Source organism: Triturus cristatus, chromosome 3_2 (genome assembly GCF_964204655.1).
Source record: "Triturus cristatus chromosome 3_2, aTriCri1.1, whole genome shotgun sequence".
In the NCBI taxonomy this organism is placed as follows: domain Eukaryota; kingdom Metazoa; phylum Chordata; class Amphibia; order Caudata; family Salamandridae; genus Triturus; species Triturus cristatus.
This window is the reverse complement of record NC_140584.1, coordinates 709,286,224-709,304,732: the sequence shown is the minus strand read 5'-3', so window position 1 is coordinate 709,304,732 and position 18,509 is coordinate 709,286,224.

The window sequence follows — 18,509 nt, the reverse complement described above, 5'->3', positions numbered from 1 at the left end:
AAATGCACACAGACTCACAGTGTGATTCTAGACAAGCAACACTATCACTAGGAGTTTACCAAACTCATTCACTACTGTGGAAGGGATAAGGGGACTGCACACAATCTACATATTTCAGTACTGCACTTTAGTGTCAAAGCCTGACTCATTTTATCAATGCATAAGCAAAGACTGACTTTTAATGCTACTAAAACTTGACAACATGACAGGTTTTGAAACAGTTATCTGTCAGCAAATACATGATGTTACCAAATAAAACCATAAAACATTGTTCCATCGCCAACACGGCACCTCCACCCAACAAAACCAAGGATCAATGCAACGAGCTTGCGGATTTCTTTCATAATAAAGTCACAAAAATCTACTCCACCTTCCCCACCTCAGACATAACTCTGGATACACCTCACTTTTCCCCCCCTAAAGCACCTCGGCACCCAGATCAGCCCTTCCTTGAGCATTTTGTTCCCCTGGACCTTGACATTTTAAGCAAGGTGGCACGACAAGTAAAATCTGGCTCCCCCCGTGATCCCGCCCCTCCAGAAGTTCTATTACAGGCAAGCCCAGCCACTCTGCCTGTCATCCGGGATCTTCTAAATACTTCTATTTCCGCATGCTCAGTCCCCACAGCCTGGAAGCAGGCCATGGTACGGGCACTGCTGAAAAAGCCCAGCCTGGACCCAAACGATTACTCCAGCTACCGTCCCATTTCACTTCTCCCCTGGACCAGCAAGGTGTTAGAGAAGCATATAAACGCGCAGCTTGTCCAGTTTCTGGAGGACCACTCCTTACTACACACATCCCAGACAGGCTTCAGACCAAAGCATGGCACTGAAACCGCCCTGCTAGCCGTCACGGAGGAAACTCGAAGGATACTGGACCAGGGAGGATCAGTGGCAGTGATCCTCCTTGATCTAAGTGCCGCCTTCGATACGGTCAGCTATACCACCCTGCTGGACCGTCTCCATAACATCGGAGTTTCAGGTGACGCTTTAAGGTGGTTCGATTCCTTCTTGTCTGGCAGTAGCGGTCCGTGGAGGGAGTGACGGTGGGCAGTGAGGCGGGGCGGGGGAGGGGCAGGGTGGTGAAATGTAAACACCGGAATATGGATGAACGGAGGTAAGTACATATTTAAATAAATAAAACGAATTCCTTTGCGCGCGCTGCATCGCAAAATGCGATGCAGCGCGCGCAACGAAATTCGTTTTACTTATTTAAATGTGTACTTACCTCCGTTCATCCATATTCCGGTGTTTACATTTCACCACCCTGCCCCTCCCCTGCCCCGCCTCACTGCCCCACCGTCACTCCCTCCACCGACCGCTACTGTTGTCTGGGAGGTCGTTTCAGATCTTCGACGGAGAGATGGTGTCCTCGAGTAAACCTCTGAGCTGCGGAGTACCACAGGGCTCTTCTCTGAGCCCTGTACTGTTCAACATCTACATGAGGCCGCTGGCGGGTGTTGTCGAACCATATGGCATTAAAATTGTGTCATATGCCGACGACACCCAGCTTGTGGTCTCGTTGGCTACGAAGAACAATAGGCATTCCGCAGCCGATCTTCTAAACTGCCTGGTGGACGTCAAGGGATGGATGACCAACTCCTCCCTAAAACTAAACGGGGATAAGACGGAGCTTCTGCTCCTAGGCCCTCCCTCTCCCGTATCCCTCACTTCTCTGTGGCCCAGTGTTCTGGGTTCCCCTCCCACCCCCAAGGACAGTGTCAAAAGCCTGGGGGTGTGGCTGGATAATAAACTCTCCTTCTCTACTCAGGCCAAAAAACTGTCTTCCACCTGTTTTGGCCTACTTAGGATCTTGATGAAGGTTCTCCCGCTACTCCCCCTCGAGGCTAAAAAGGTGGCGATACAAGGCCTCATCCAGTCTCGCCTGGATTCGAACAATGCCTTATATATAGGGGCACCGGAGATAACCCTCCGAAAACTGCAGGTCGTTCAAAACTGTGCAGCCCGCACATTGCTGGAAATCTCGCGCACTCACTCAGCCAGACCTGCTCTGAAAACTCTCCATTGGTTGCCAGTGAGGCAGAGAGTCACCTTTAAGGCACTGTGCTTGGCGCACCACGCCTTCTGGAAAACAGCTCCAGCCATCAACTCCGACCTTATCATTCCTTACCAACCTAACAGGAACCTTCGGTCGACGGATGCGTTCCTTGTTGTTGTTCCCAGAGTGAAGTGAGCCAGGTCAGGGGGCAGGCTGTTCTCCTTGAACACCGCCAAACTCTGGAATGCCCTCCCCATCTCACTCCGATCCAATCCTGACCTCCTCTCATTTCGCAAAAATTTAAAGACCCTATTGTTTGCCAAATCCGACTCCTCCTATACTGCCTCCAGATCACTCCCTGCTTCTACTCAGCGCTTGGACGCTTTCGGGCAGCAATCGCGCTTAACAAGTACTTTTACAATTACAATTACAATTACAAATGCTTCTCTCACAATGGTTACCCAAATGCACACAAACTCACAGTGTGATTCTAGACAAGCAACACTATCCCTAGGAGTTTACCAAAACTCATTCACTACTGTGGATCAGGTAAGGGTACCGCACACAATCTACATATTTAAGTACTACACTTTAGTGTCAAAGCCTGACTCATTTTATCAATGCACAAGCAAAGACTGGCTTCTAATGCTACTAAAACTTGACAACATGACAGGTATTAAAAAAATTATCTGCAAGCAAATACATGATTTTACCAAATGCTTCTCTCACAATGCTTACCCAAAGACACACAGACTCACAGTGTGATTGTAGACAGCCAACTATCCCTTGTACAAAATAAGTTTACTAGTCTACAAGATCTAAGGTGACTGCACACATTGCAGAACATCTTCTACTACAGATTAGTACCAAAATGTTTCTCTCAAAATGATTCCTAAATGCACACCAACTCCCTGTGTGAATCTAGACAAACAACACTATCCCTTGCACTATACCAAAACACATTTCTTAATCTACGAGTACTACATTTTAATGTAGAAACATGACTCATTTTGCAAATTCATAAACAATGACTTGTTTCTAATTGTACCAACATATAAAAACAGCACAGGTATCTGTCTGCAAACACATGAAAAACACAAATGCTTATCACAGAATGGTTTCTACATGCACACACACTATCAATAAAATTGTAGACAAAAAAAAGTACTCCCTGCAATTTAGCAGGGGTAACACATTAGTTTGATTAAAATCAAAATAGACCACATACATCCCCTCACAATGAAATAACTCACCTTTCAAGTTGTTTTGTAGATTAAGAAGTATATCAGTCACACACCAGATTTTCTTATACAGAATCTCTGCACTGTGCACCTGTCAGCAAAACCAAAGAATCGCAAAGTTTCCCTCTCATTTTCCACACATATACATGTAAACATCAAATCACATTCCTTCCCACATTAATTCAAAAGCTAACACACATTTCTATTGGATAAACATTTCAACCCTTTCCAAATGACATAAATTTGAACCCTACCCCCAATCTGCCTTCGGCCTGTTACCATAGAAACAGGTCATGGAACACTGAACGGAGCACACATGTCACAAGTTCAGCACACAATGTTGCTTATCAAAACAGCGAGTGTGCTTGACTTTTCAACATATCAGCTTATCATTTATAATGTTCCTTTCAATCAGTTTTTGTTAACCAATAATGTGTTTAAAAAACAGAAACATGCACCCTAGTTTTCCGTGTAGAAGGTTGTCAAACAACCAATGATTTCTTGTCTTTTTTCAAAACTGCCTCTTAGCCACCATTCTAGAAAAATCTTACTTTTCAAACTGCCATTTCATTTACAGAGACCATCTGAGTGCATCCAGACCTCCCTTCAAGATGCTTCGAGTGCGGATTGTGGGACACAGCTATATTTTCTGGAGCCAAAGGTATGCAGAAAACAAAGGCATTCACAAAGACCTAGGTTTGTCAAATATAGACATTAAATGGATTGTACAGAGAGGGTTAAAGTGGCATCAATTGATGCCATTGGTAAAATCCTTTATGCATATCCAACACCCTGACCTCATAATAGTGCACTGTGGTGGCAATGACCTAGGCACTTTGACTGGGGTAGGTCTGGAAATGCTTATGAAGGACACCTTTGCAGAATTGATTTCACTTTTTCTCAAAACTGCCTTTGTGTATTCTAACATATGCCAAAGGCAGAAATGGAACTGGTCCAATCATTTTTGTCCACAAATTGAGAAAGCTAGGAAACATGTGAATAAATCTGTTTCTGCTTTTCTCCGAGACTATAGAATGGGGTCCATTTACAATAACAATCTGCGCTTTCATATGCAAGAGATATATAGGAGAAATGGAGTATACTTTACTGATGAAGAAAACAGAGTCTTCCTCAACAACTTTAGACTCTGTATAGGTACTTACTTATAAGAACCAAAAATTCTCAATGGACACAACGGCTCTTTTTAGAGCCACTCAAGAACAAAACACTTAAGCTTGATGTTTATCTTCCAAAAATGTCAGTTTTTTTCCTTGGATCCGTGCACCCAACACGCTAGGAACCGCGCACCCAACGCGAGAGAAACTGTGCACCCAACGTGTTAGGATGCGCGACTCCTAATTTTACCGTAAAAAAAAGAAATAGCCCCTATCACTAATTTTTATTATCCCCGGGGACCCCATCTCCCGGGGCTTATAAAATAACATTGGGGACCGTGGGGGGAGCCCCAACGCCCCCACGGTCCCAGCCGGCTCCCCACGTCCTTCGGGAGCCGGCATTGCTTTTCCACACAGGGAGCTGCTGACATGCAGCTCCCTGTGTGTCCCCAGGGCCCTCGAGGGCTCCAGGAGGGGGGCCATGCAGGCCCCCTCCCACATTAATTTGTAAAGATTTTGCCCCCGGGATTTGGCCCACCCGGGGGCTATTTATTAACAAAGCGCGGAAGTCTGCTCTTCTGGGGGTTTTTTTCCCCAGCCGGATCCGCGCAGCTGTTTTTTTTTTTTTTTTTTAAAGGGGGCCCCAGGAACCCCCTAAGCAACACTATACCCTGCCCCCTTTACATCTTTCACACACTTATTTCCCTTACTTAATCAGCCTCGCTTCTACCGAGGCACAAAATGGCTGCCAACAGTTCCTGGTTTCGAATGTAGACAGACACTTGACAGCCAATTAGCATTCAGCGCGTGTTCGGGAGGGTGCGCGCTCGGTTCGCAGAGGGTGCGCTTAGGGTGCGGGGAGGGTGCACAGATCCTCCGAGGCCATAGATATATCTATCTTTTTTAGTCTAATTTTCTCAGGAACTACTGAACGGATTTACACCATTTATGCAAAAGGCATGAGTCTGAACTGAGGACTACCTCTTTGCCAAATTTGGTGTAATTCCGTTCAGCAGTTCGGGCTGTAGCTGCGTCAACAGGTCCTATGGGAAATTGCATGGGGAAAACGCGTTTTGGGACCCCCATTTTTTTTTTATCGGCCCCCGCTTGACGAATCACCACAACACAAGATTCATCAACCAGCGCCAGACTTATTGGGAATAGAATGTTGCGGTTTTCCTATGGAAAATAGGTCCTAACTATAACTACCTACTGGCAACCGCCAGTAGGTAAAATATATATATATATATAGTTTCCCCTCTTTCTCTGGTCTCGCGCTGGATCAATATCATACCATATTGCAATGTCAACATCATGGAACCAAATATGACATCCTTTTGGGGTCTATGATAATAAGCTCTGTTCCTTCTACTGTTGTCTCTTTTCTCAATATAACGTCTGTCAACTTACATGCTGTAAATACCTAGGTAAGGGTTCCTCCTCACATTAACATAATCTTCTGTTAACATGCATAACACAAGAAATGTAAAATATGGGTAAAAAAAGTTACTAAAAAAGGGAGTGAAAAAAAACCTCCACAGAAGGAAGTCAGATGCAGAAACTGCGGGAATCAAAAATAAACACAAGGAGGCAGGTAAGCATCGTTAAGCATACTCTAAAGTAGATAGGAATAAGTGGAAGAAAATTGAAAACACAAAAGACCAAAATGCATGGCATAGGAGTTGTAAAATTAGAAAATATTAAACACGATGTAGCAGAAGCACCAGCAGGAATGGCTGTTGTGGAGCCAGAGGTGTCCCTATGAGAAGGGGTGGTGCTGGTGGTGGGCTGTCCTAAAAGGAGGAAATTTAAGGACGAAACTGAATTTTACTTATTAGTAGCTACTCTTTAGAAAAATTGTATTTCACATACAGACAAATGTACGGCATAACTGAGCAATCATTTCAGTCCCTTTACTTCCCTAAAAGTAAAATAATTTCAAATAATATTGCTCCTCCGCTCGCTTCATGCAGTTTTGCAATGTTCTCACTTCAAAAGCTATGGGCAATGTCAATATCCCCTTGTGTACTTAACAGCACAGTGATGGAGAAGATATATTTAGTAGAGGTGCAAGTGAAAGGTTTCTGCCTAAATAACAAAAAGAAGTCAGCTATGGAAATATAGGCAATATAGAAAACACAAGGAATTATGCAGGTATAACGAAAATTAAAGTAGGCCAAGGGAAAATGGAAATACAGAAGGCCATAATGCATACTAGGATGGGAATAGTTAAAAGCAAGAAATAATAAAAATACCATATCAGCACCAGCAGGAATGACTTCTGTCAAGGGCAAAGCATCTCCTGCAGCACCATCGCTTTTGGCCGAGGCAGTGCTGATGATTCTGCCCTTCCCCGTCTCTGCCTGCATGGTTCACCTACGTTCTCATGAAAGGAGATAAGAAAGAAGACTATGATTAGTAGAACTCTCTAAAAAAGCTTTTTTTCAGGCATTACATTGTACTGTCTGACTAACCAATCCTATTCCTACCTTGAACCTCAACCCTAAAATTAATGCTCTGGCCTACAAATAGTTTGCTTTTTACAGTGACGTTTCTACTCCTCTTGCTTCATTCATTTTTGCATGGGACAAGTAAGTCTCCCTTTGGGTATTGCACTTCATGGTGATGGAGACTCGGCTAGCAACAAAAAACTCATGGAGGAACGCCAACATCCCTGATATCAGAATATATTGAATGTGCCATCCCTTAAATCAGCCCAGGCAAGCAACTGGCTCGCCGTGGACCAGAATCTGAGTATTATAATTCACTTGATGTGCATTCCAAAACCCTCCCAATCCTCCTGTCCTACACCCTTCCTCTCAGATTGGCAACATTCTCCACTGCTCTGTTGACCACATGCACTCCGCAAAGTGTACAAAGAAATGCTAACACAGACGTTCTTAATTTGTGGTCCGGGGACACCTAGGGGTCCGCAATGTCTACCACAGGGCCGCAACTATTTAGAAAATTAAATAATATTGATGGATTAATATAGTGTATTTAAAAAAGAAGGAAAAAGTAAGATTTAAAATTTGGAAAATCTTTGCAAAATGTGAAGGAATTTGAAATTGGTTGCTAATAATTGAGTTGGTGTCCTCAGATTGATCTCTGGGAGTAGTGCAAATGCATAAAATAGAATATAGTATGGAAAATGGAGGGCCTTCGTTGAATTTATAAAACCCTCAATCCTCCCATTAAGATGACAATACAGATTTGTTTATATTTGTCTTTGAATCTGTTGGATCAATGCATGTTATTGAAGTTTCTTAAGTCAGGGTCCCCAGCTACCAGTAATGGCTCAGTGGGGGTCCCTTGATCCTCTTCATGATTCAGTGATTGTCCAAGGATTTGAGTAATGATTAAGTGGGGGTCTACAATAGGATTTGTTTGTGAATTTCTATGTTTTTTTAACGAAAGTTACGATGTCCATCAACATATGTGGCATGAGGTTGGATGGCAGGCCTCACTTATGGCCTAGCAGTGTGCTCAACTCCTGAGTCGGCCAAACCCCCCGTGCACATCCTTCGGGCGTGTGCAGCATGCGGTTGAGTGTGGGCCAGGCCTTCCACTAGGCCCTGCACACAATTCTCATGGGCGCCCCACCACCTTAGCTGTGTAATGAGGTTGTATGAAGGTACAATGTTAGTAAAAACATTGCATGCCTTTAAAGTGCATTAGTAGCCCCGCATATGCTTTTACCTCGCATGCCATTAACACGCATTACTAAGGAAAGTTTAAATATTTATTTTTTATCTTTTTAGGTTGAGGCTCCCAAATTCCACATACTTACCTCAAATGCATGGTAAAGGCATGCGTGGTAAATGCTTATATGTGCCAAACAAATGCAGGGGAACAAATGGATGATATAGGCATTGCAAGTTAAAAATCAGGTTGCAAAGATGGTTTCCCGTGCGATGAGGCCCAAATAGGCATCCACCTCACAAATATGAAATAAGATTTAGGTACACCTGTCTAAAAACCATGATGTAGAAATAAAGGATAGCAACCGGAAGACCCAACCACCTAAGTAGATTAAGTTGAGTTAGGATAATGCAGATCAAATACTCTGCAGCTACAATGCAAAACAGAAGAAGTAACACTGGGGTGCCGATTCCGATCCGTTAAAAAAAATTACCGTACGACTCGTATCCGTATTTTTTTACGTAAGAATCGTACAAGTCCCGTACAACCGGTGAAGTACGATTCGTACGTGAAAAATACATACGAATCGCTTCGGGAAAAGTCTACGAGACGTACCCGGACAGTTTTACATACAGCCGTACCCCAGCCCCGTACTTGGACGCACCGTACCCCAGCGCTGTACCCCAGGCCCGTACTTGGACGCACCGTAGCCCAGCGCCGTACCCCAGCCCCGTACACCAGTGCCGTACCTCAGCCCCGTACATGTACGCACCGTACCCCACCACCGTACCCCAGCCCCTTACTTGTATGCACCGTACCCCACCACTGTACCCCAGCCCCGTATTTGGACACACCGTACCCCAGCACCGTACCCCAGAGCCGTACCCCAGCCCCGTACATGTACGCACCGTACCCCAGCGCCATACCCCAGCCCCGTACTTGGACACACCATACCCCAGCGACGTACCCCAGCCCCGTACTTGGACGCACCGTACCCCAGCACCATACCCCAACACCGTACCCCAGCCCCGTACTTGGACGCAACGTAACCCAGCCCCGTACATGTACGCACCGTACCCCAACACTGTACCCCAGCCCCATACATGTACACACCGTACCCCAACACCGTACCCCAGCCCCATACATGTACGCACTGTACCCCACCACCGTACCCCAGCCCCGTACTTGTACGCACTGTACCCCACCACCGTACCCCAGCCCCGTACTCGGACACACCGTACCCCAGCACCGTACTTGTATGCAATGTACCCAAAGACGGTACCCCAGCCCCGTACTTGGACACACCGTACCCCACCACCGTACCCCAGCATCGCGTATGTACGAACCGTACAACAACATTGCATATGTGAGCACTGTCCAACAGCATTGCGTATGTATGCACCTTACATATGCTAAAACGACTCGTACAGAACCAGGACACTGCAAAACAGCACAAGGAGGGTCAATTCGACTCGCACAACACCACAAAACACGTCTACAGTACAAAAAACATCTAAAAGACTGACCTGGCACATCCAAACGGGCAAACAGAGGCCCAAACTCACAACCACCTCTTATAACACACCCACTAAAATTTCAAACCCAGCCACACCCACAAATAGACCAATAAAAAGGGCCCACACTCACAAACCATGAGCCTTTGCAACAGACCCACGGCTGACAGACACCACACACAAACAACTGCACCCATACACCTTAACGTACACACCTTCACACAACCTCCTTCACACAGACCCCCTCTTCACATTCAGACCCACACTGTCACATTCACACCCACATACCCACAACCATCCACACCCACACCCCACACCATGCACACAGACAAGAATCCAAAGTTCACAAGGGAGGAGCTGGACATCCTTGTCAACGAAGTCATCAGAGTCGAGCCACAGCTCTTTGGAACATTGGTCAGACAGACCAGCATAGCCAAAAAATCACGCCTGTGGCAGAGGATTGTCGATAGGGTGAATGCTGTTGCGCCCATCAGAAGGACCAGGAATGAATGCCAAGCCAGGTGGTACGATCTGCGGAGGGCAGTCAAGCGCAAAATGAATGAGGACTACGCCCAGAGCAACATCACTGGAGGTGGGCTGCCCCGCAGACCGGTACATTACCATCCCTGGGAGGAGAAGGTGATGGCCCTGCTTCCGCCGGTGGGAGTACACGGAGTCAAAGGAGTTGCAGAGCCTGCTGAGTACACAAACAACTTACCTAACATGGAGGTAATGGCATCCACACCCCAACTACACCAAATGCACGCAACTACCCCCAAGCCCTCACCGGACACCACCACACTCAAAAACAATGCTCATACCACTAACATGCGTATGCCCCATCCACAAAGCAAGGCCATGCCATGTCGCAGGCTACACGAAGCACAAACCTAAGACTGGATGTCCGGGAAGGTGGGAGGGTGGGGCTCACAAAACACATTGTTCAAATCTGAATCAGACACCATTGCCCTCAGCCCATATGGTCCAGGTACATACCGATGCACCATGCTCAATGCACAGGGACTGGCAAAGTACTGACAAGGTAGCTGACACTTGGACCTGCTGTAGGCAGCACAAGGCCCTCCTGTGACCACTGTAAATTCAAACACCAACACCACAAGCTCAGATATCTAGGACAGGAACTCACACTCACTGGCATGGCAGCATGCACCATGAGGATACAGATACATCACCTGGGAGACCCACAGCCAAATCACAGCCCCCCGGGGCAGGCAATGGATTTACCCACTCTCACAATGGACATGTGACACAACAAGATCAATCCATAGCCAAAGCAGCATCACAGCCAAAAATCTACATGCCAAACACTCATGAGAACATATCAATCTGTCCCCCGCAACATACCCATCCACAAGTGAACATTGAGAGGAATGCTAGGCCCATCCAACTACCTGGAGGAACTGTGCCAACTTGAATATGTATGAAACATGGATGTCGCATGAAACAGCATTAACATTGTCTCTCACACACAGGGCAACGTCATGGATCTCCCCCCAACAATGGGGGGAAGAATCACAGTCCCAGGCTCGGCAGGAAGCTGATCCCACCGGCAGCGACGACTCTCAACACTCCGTGGATGACCCCAACCCACCTGGACCCTCTGGTGCCCAAGCCCCTGCAGCACCTGCTTCAGGTACATCTGTGCCAACCACCACCCCCATTCCTGCCACATCCCAGGAGACACCCAGGAGCCCTGCCCGCACTGAACAACTGAGCCAGTCTGACCTGGAGGGACAAGGTTCTCCGGGCACCCAGGAGGAGGCAGACAACCCTGCAAATGCCATCCTTCAGGAGTCCCGTAGACCCGATGTGCCCACAACGGCAGGCCAGGCTCGTGTGGGCAGGGGTGGTGGGAGTGGAGGCAGGCGGAGGCGAGAACCTGACCAGCCAGCTGAAGGGACCGGTATGTCACACATACGCCATATCCTGGACACATACCGGCGTGACACCAGGGCCATCAGCCAGGTAGTGGAGACCCTCACAGACATTAAGAACCAGCAGGCTGAGCAACAAGCCAGTCAACAACAACCAAGGACGGATGGAGGCAAGACTGGCTGAGCTCCTGGCGGTGCAAACGGACATAAGCCGTTCACTCCGTCGGATCGCCGACAACATGGGCAACCCTCCCTGTGCCACCAGGCGAAGACCACCACCAGCCACAGGGAGGGAGGAGGAGGAGGATTCGCCCGACGGAGCGTCCCAAGCATCGTCAAGGCCTGCATCTGAGGGTCCCCCGAGGAAGGTGGGTTGTCCACGGAAAAGACCGTGAGAGGCAGCGGACCATCCACATCTCCCAGGTCACCTGGCCTGGCACCTGGCCCTCATGCGCAACAGCAGCACCTCATTCAATGACATTCTCTGCCACATGGACTTGCTGGTCACAGTCTGACTCTGATGACTTCAAATGACAAGGATCCCATCTCCCCCTGTGAACTTTGAATTCTATGCACACTGTATAGCAACTATTTTTCAACACCAAACACGCCCCCCACCTAGAATAAAAGTAAATTTCTTTAATTCGACGTTGCAGTCCTTTTGCATGAGTACACAACCTACCTGTGGGGACATGTCAAACTATGCCTGAGTGTTGAACTAACTCCAGCCATCCATACCCTGGGATCTGAGTCTGGTACAGGACACACATGGGTCACAATGTATCATCCAATACAGACATGGTGCACAATACTCACCCGTGATGGCCTCAAGCTGCTGAGGGGGGGCTTGCAATACTGTGCAGAGAGACCAATTTTGAAGAGTATCATTAAGGGATAGAGGTCATGGCTCATGTGGATGTTCCTGGGGAGGGAGTACCAGGTATGTTTGTCCAGGTGTGAGAACTATGTCCTGCATGCTGGAGTACGGTGGATGTGAAGAATGGTGGCCAGGGCAAGGTTGGATGCACCGAGTTGACCCAACGGGGTCTCGGATGACAGACGTCCAAGGTTTGTTTGGGGTCTGGGGTTGTGGACTGCCTCCTGAGTGTGGTTGAGGAGTCTGAAGGTCATCCTGCAGCAGTCAGTGATCCATTGCAGCTATCTCAGGTGGACGGTGATGTGGATGGGGTGCGGGATGTTGAAGCTGAGGTGTGCAGATGCACCCTGGATGTGGACAAGTTTCCTGTGAGTTTGGATGTACTTGCTCCGTAGAGGGCAGGGCAGTAGTTGACACGGCTGGTGTCGTGGACCTGGGGGATGGTCTGTCTTTCATTGGAGTGGATCTATCTGTGGATCATGTGCATCATGCAGAGGGTGTTGCAGCACGAGGTACAGATGCTGGTGATTTGCATGGCAAATGTGAGTGACAAATCCATGATGCACACCATCTTGAATGCGTGGCCACTGGGTGCTTGTGTAGGGCCCCTGCGGGTGGGACACAAGGAGTTGAGCCAGCTGTAAGGGGACAATCCTCAGATGATTACCTCAGTCCTGTACAAGTCCAGCCTCAGGTGGCTAATGTTCAGCCATTCATCCATGGACCTCATGCCTTCTTGAATGTTGGAACTGGCAATGGCTGCGTCTTTGGTGAGGGTGAGGAGCACCTGGCTGTCAATGGCATACGACATCATGATGAGGTTGTGTGCGCATGTGATGGTGGAGAGGGGGGTCCTGGACACATTGAAGATTGACACGCTGAGAGATGATCCCTGGGCCATGTGCCAGATGACGCCACTATACTAAATGCTGAAGGCTTGAGTCCCACTCCCATGGCATTGCTGGTGGACGGAGCCGGGGTGGAGTAGGAGGGACATGACCTGGTTGGTGTGACAGGGCCTGGAAGGAGGGACAGCACTGTGTAGGCAGTTGGAGTTGCAAACTCAGCATGCAAAGGTGTCATGTGTGCACTTAGGGTATGCCTGAGAGCAAGTAGTTGATTTTCAGATGGACATTGCTTGGAGGGTGGCTGCAACATCAGACTGTAGTGTGATGTGGGTCATGCAAGGACATGAGGGTCGTGCAATGTGCATGTTGCATGTGCTGACGGTCCTGCCTTTGGCACCGTGTGGCCACAACAGTGGCACAGACAAGTTGATGACAGCCAAATGAATGGGTGGAGGGAGGCAGGGAGGAGCATCTTTGAGGCGTGTGTGTTGCCGAATCCCGCTACTTTGGGGGCCCTTGCTGCAGGGGCCTCAGCAGCAGGCGGCATGTCCTTGAAACTATGCCAAAAGTAGCACACATAGACAAGGATGTCCGAAAGGACAACTGCAACAGGCGTATGTAAAGTAAGGAGTGTCTGGTTACCCATGGCACACCCAGAGAAAACGGATGCACAATCACCAAAGATGACTGACACAGGATCAGGAAACAGAAGGGCGAGCGGCGCACAGGAGACACACCCTCAGCAGGCGTTGACGGCCCGTCGTGGGGACCAACATGCCCAAATACATACACAACCATGGACTTCATGCACAATAGAGATTCTAACCCATGAAGAACTGCATGCATGTAGCCACACTACACATAGACTCATATGCACAATCTTTGACAACTATGCAAGAGATGCCGCATGCAAAGTGGCAAGATACCTGCATTGACAGAGATGAGGCACCTTGGAGGGTGAGGAACACCTTTATTACTCAGGCTCACACTAAGGGAAATGCATCAATATGAACAGACTCACAGGTCATTTGGCTGAACATGTGGAACCTACACTGGACATCCCCTTCACAACACAGATGTTGTAAATCCAAATGGCCTGGCACACAAGTTAAGGGGATGAGCCAAACACCCCCTGCTGCACACGGAGAGGCTGCAATTCCCCATTGAGCCTCTTATGGGGATGTCCCACACCATGTCCACCCGTAGCATCCCGTATGTTTCTGAGGGAAGATTTACACACATTGATGCCTTCATCAGAATCCACAAACAATTACAGATGACTGTCACGAAGGTTGACTATCAATTCATGGGAGTCATGCTACATGTCATGTGCCCCATGGTGAGTCGACATGTATGCATGGCAACCCAACATGCACAGGAGCAGTCCCCACACATTCCAAACACGTAACACCCCCAAAATGCCTTGCTGCAATACTCACCCAAAATGACTTTTCCCCATGTCCGTGCATGGAACGCTGATTCAGCACACGTTGCAATACTCATGAGGAATAGCAGGAGGCCAACGATGACACGACCAGACAACATGCGCAAGAACCTGTGGATGACAGACACACAAGAAGTCAGCTAAAAGATTGTTATCAGCATACATGGTCATTTACTCTACAGGAATAATGTTGTCACCATGCGAATTGAAAATTTAGTGTCTCAGCTAAAATGTGTGCAATGACATCATCACTCGAGTGACACATCAGAACACACATCTAAGTCACTTAGCATAAAGTCAGCTGGACACACACATTGCAACACATGCCACACAAGGCTCCAAGCGTGCACACTCAGACCCAGTGACTCACCATTATGAGAAGAAGTTGCGTATGAGCTGACTCCGGATATCCTCCTCCTCCTCCTCCTCCTCACTTGCCTCATGACCAAGCCCTTCATCCTCCACGGGTGGATGTTCCTGTTCATGCTGCTCCAGGATGAGTGGCACTGCCTTCTCCACTGCCATGTTGTGCAGCATGCAGTAAGCAAGGAAGATTTTACAGACCTTTGCCGGTGCATATGGGAGGGACCCGCGTGTCTTGTGAAGGCACCGGAATCGGCTCTTCAGGAGGCCAAACATCCTCTCAATCACTCGCCTGGTCTGCCTGTGTGCATTGTTGTAACGGTGATCTGCAGTTGATCTTGGGTTGTGGAGAGGCGTCATCAGCCATGGCATGTTGGGATAGCCAGAGTCCCCTACATGGAAACATCATGTAAAGAAGTGGGTCAGGAGATGCCGTAAGATACAAAGATACCGCAAAACACAGGACAAACAGAGTACACCTACCAACAAGACATGCTCGTTCGTTGTGCAGCCGCAGCATCATTTGTGGCACCCTGCTACGCCTCATGATGTAGGCATCTTGTGCTGACCCTGGAAAACGTGCACAGACATGGGAAATCAGCATGTTAGCAAGACACACCACAAGGGCATTTATAGAGTGGTAATGTTTACGGTTGCAATAGGCGACCTCCTGTGCCTGTGGTGGTACCAAAGCCACATGTGTCCCATCAATTGACCCAATGACATGGGGCATCCCTCCCAGGGCATAGAAATCACCCTTGACACCTGTCAACTCCTCAGGAGTCGGAAAATGGTTGAATTCGACCAGGTGCTGCAACATGGCTGCTAAAACATCATGCAGGACACGGCTGAACATCGTCTGTGACATGCCACCAACACCAGCTATGGTGAATTGAAAGGTACCTGTGGCAAAAAAATGTAGGGCTGCCATCACCTTCATCTTGGGGGTCAGCGCAGTAGGATACCTGTGTCGTGGTTGAAGGTGTGGTGCCAGCTTGGCGGTCAAGTCCTCAATCAACTGTTGGGTGAATCTGAAACGTCGTATGCAGTCACGTTCCCTCATGGCACCCAAGTCTGGCATTGGTCTGGGGACAGGCGGTGCCCTGCAGAAAATTGGAATGAATAGCGAAGAGTGAGAACATAACAACATCAATGTCAATGAACTGAGCACATGCTCAACTGCTAATACACATCTGCTAAATACAGAGTCTGGTCTGTGCAATACTTCCAGGACACGTATGCCAGCCAGGTGATACTCCTACGAAAATCCAGCTACACCCGTTGATTGTCAAGTCTACATGACATGCCCTGAAACGAGCTGTGGGCCAGTGTCAGTGAACAGCCAGAGACATCACAAGAGTGACATACATCCACATATCTGCATTTGAAGGATGTCATCTCATACAGACAGCTGACGGCAAGATCACATGGAATGTCAAATGTACAGATCACACACATTGCGATGAAGGGGTACACGTGAAAACAGAAAACACAGACATTGAGACGACGCAGATATGTCCTCATGTCAAAATATCATGTTTGATGCATACAGACACATGTTACGTGCAAATCCACATGTGGCATGGTGTGCGTAGATATGTGCCATGCCCATCTACACACAGACACATGTTGGATGCAGCAGATGCAGTTGACGGAACACCAACAGCAAGCTCATGGGAACACATGACACACACATGACATAGTCACATCGGTGCACGCTGGTCATTAAATGTCAGTTGTTAGTGTCCCTGGCCCTGGCATCAGGGGACAGTTGCGGGTGGTGGTAACTGTACCATACCAGTGATGCTGTGCTTGACACGTTTGTACTACATGCACACATGTGCAAAGTGTGAAGGGGAAGTGTGCCACATAGTGCCCCATCACACATGACATGTGTACACAGGTCATCACACATCAATTGTGCTAATACATGAGGAGACATGTGCAGTATCACACACCTAGGCCCTGCACATGTAGGACAGCAATGACAATGACTTGATGTACATCCTTGTGCGTGTCTGAGACCTCCATTCCTTTCGTGTGCGCATCCTCTCAACAGTGTAAGCATGTGAAACGCACTGTACACACACTCTGAGGGCGTGTGTACCCATACGTGTACTACCAGTGCGTACCCGTACGTGTAGGCACTGGTAGTACACGTACGTGTAGGCACTGGTAGTACACGTACGGGTACGTGTACTACCAGCGCGTACACCGTGTACTACCAGTGCGTACCCGTATGTGTAGGCACTGGTAGTACACGTACCTGTACGTGTACTACCAGTACGTACCTGTACGTGTACTACCAGTGTGTACACGTATGTGTAGGCACTGGTAGTGCACATACCCGTACGTGTACTACCAGTGTGTACCCATACGTGAAGGCACTGGTAGTACACGTACGTGTAGGCACTGGTAGTACACGTACCCGTACGTGTACTACCAGTGCGTACACGTTCGTGTAGGCACTGGTAGTACACATACCCATACGTGTACTACCAGTGTGTACCCGTATGTGTAGGCACTGGTAGTACACGTATGTGTAGGCATTGGCAGTAGTTTGTACGAATCAAGGGGTGCCCCTGAAATTAATTCCTAAATCAGGGTGCTATTAACATTCAGTTGCAAAAATAATTTAGGAATAGTTTTTAAGAATACAACAACCTACAAAACGGACAGTTAGTGACAATATGTTACTGAGAACTACTGGGAGTTTGTCAAATACATTTTATTATTGTCATGTTATTAATACATTACATATAGATTTCAAATCACATTCATATGTTTCCGTTATTTTTCAACTCAAAACAAAAGATCAGACATTTCTTTCTTATTCCTTGTAAAGTGAGTTGGGGATTTCAACATAACACAAGTATTCCAATCTTTTTTGGTACATAGATTATATACAGAAAAACAAATTATACTGGTGAGTAATCATGGCAGAATCGTTGGTGTATCCTACGCGCGTTTCGGCCGTGAAGCCTTCATCAGGATGCCATGTGTATATGCTTTTGTTATCCTAAACAGAATAGATATAAATCACAATCAACGGTACAGTCCGCAAGTAGGTGCTATATATGCTTGCTAATGTCTATTTACAATTAATTAAAAGTAAAGGTTGTGTGCTCAAACTATCACACAATCCATTAAAACAACGAGAAACCTATTAGTTCATACACTGTATACATTTTTTGAATTATAAAAACCTAATCAGCTCATACCTTATAGCCCCAACCACGGTGAAATTCTCTAAAGTGGTGACATTTGGAGATGGGAAGAAAAGTATAGATAGAATGAGTGAAAACTCGAGTATAGTAACCTTATCATTTTTATGTATAGAGAAAAAGCCGTTAATGGAGATAAAGATGTCTCCACGAACCAGAGGTGAAGGAAATGGGGGGTTTGAATACTGACAGACATATGGTGAATGAGAGAAAGATATTGGAACTCATACCTTGAAAAAATGGAACTGTTCCCCAATGGAAAAGGAAATGTTGACGGTATGTCGCCAGGTAAGGATGCAGGTATGGTGTAATGAGATGCCCTGGACAAATAGAGTGATGCAATGAGCT